General features: G+C 47.7%; 1 non-coding gene across 1 annotated transcript; it reads left to right on the plus strand.

The window, feature by feature from the left end:
* The first annotated feature begins 992 nt into the window (after nucleotides 1-992).
* LOC129019192 (U7 small nuclear RNA) lies at nucleotides 993-1056 on the plus strand. Its single transcript, XR_008495538.2, has one exon. It is a non-coding gene; the product is annotated as a U7 small nuclear RNA (small nuclear RNA).
* The last annotated feature ends 427 nt before the right edge of the window (nucleotides 1057-1483 follow it).

Here is a 1483-nt window from a genome sequence, read left to right on the forward strand (position 1 = left end):
TGCAGTGGCTGCGATCTTGGCTCACTGCAAGCTCCACCTCCTGGGTTCATGCAATTCTCCTGCCTCAGCCTCCCAAGTAGCTGGGACTACAGGTGCCCGCCATCATGCCTGGTTAATTGTTTTGTATTTTTAGCAGAGATGGGATTTCACCATATTAGCCAGGATGGTCTCGATCTCTTGACCTCATGATCTGCCCGCCTCAGCCTCCCAAAGTGCTGGGATTACAGGCCTGAGCCACCGCACCTGTCTCTTTTTAATTTTTTTTAAGGTGGAGTCTCACTCTGTCTCCCAGGCTGCAGGGCGGTGGCACAATCTCAGCTCACTGCAACCTCCGCCTCCTGGGTGCAAGTGTTTCTCCTGCCTCAGCCTCGTGAGTAATTGGGATTACAAGCACACGCCACCATACTTGGCTAATTTTTTGTATTATTAGTAGAGAGGGTGTTTCACCATGTTGGCCAGGCTAGTCTTGAACTCCTAACCTCAAGTGATCCTCCCGCCTTGGCTTCCCAAAGTGCTGGGATTACAGGCGTGAACCACCGTGCCTGGTCAACAAACAGAAACCTTTTCTGAGGTCTGTGCCAGGCCTAAAGTGTTATCTCTCCTTGCTTGCCATCAACCCCTACGTTCCTTCATGAACAAAGTTATTTCTTTTTCCCTCTTTCCTTCTTTAGAACAATGCCCCTGTCTATCTTTCTATTTGGATTACCCCTGTATAAAAACCTGGTGTGCTCTGAGGGTGGTCTTTTGGAGAAGGATAATCAAAACTCACCAAGATGAGCCCACTGATGGTGTCCAAGACTATGGTCTCCATATGAAGAAAAAGTCTCACTGGTTCTATCTTTTATTCTGCAGTAGCATCTCTTCCTCAAAGATGAGTCAGCCGTCATTTGAAGAGGAGGAAAGACTGGATTGGGGAAGAATCTGGGGCAAAATGAAGCCAAATTGAGAACAAGGAGAAAAGGAGATGCTAAGGCTGCAGATAAGGAGGTCTTAAGTGTTACAGCTCTTCTCGAATTTGTCTAGCAGGCTTTCTGCTTTTTACTGGAAAATGCCCCCCCCCCCCAAAAAAATAAAAACAAATAAATAAAAAAGAAAGATTTAAAAAATAAAAGAGAAAGAAGGGCCTGGGAATTCCTGGCTGCTCGGAGGACACCCAGCTCTGAGTTCAGTAGCCTCCGATGAAGTGCCGCTTCCGCTTATGGTTGTCCCTTCCCATCTATCCTGGTTCTGTTTATCCTGCCTCATATCTCTCAGGATAGTCAGGGCAGCTTCCCCTGTTCTCTTGCCACTGGCTCCAACATCCTGCCTGTCACACATTCTATCTTTTGCTTCTTCAAAATATCTCTAAGATTGACTCTTCCTTTCCTCTCTCCATCAAGTTCCATCTCCTGGGCCGATCCTGCTCCTCTGCGATGGGTTCTGCGGATGTTCCTGTGTGGCCCAGTCTTCCAAATGCACCTATTCGGGGATGCCCATCCTCAGT

Source organism: Pongo pygmaeus, chromosome 17, assembly GCF_028885625.2.
Source record: "Pongo pygmaeus isolate AG05252 chromosome 17, NHGRI_mPonPyg2-v2.0_pri, whole genome shotgun sequence".
Lineage (NCBI taxonomy): Eukaryota > Metazoa > Chordata > Mammalia > Primates > Hominidae > Pongo > Pongo pygmaeus.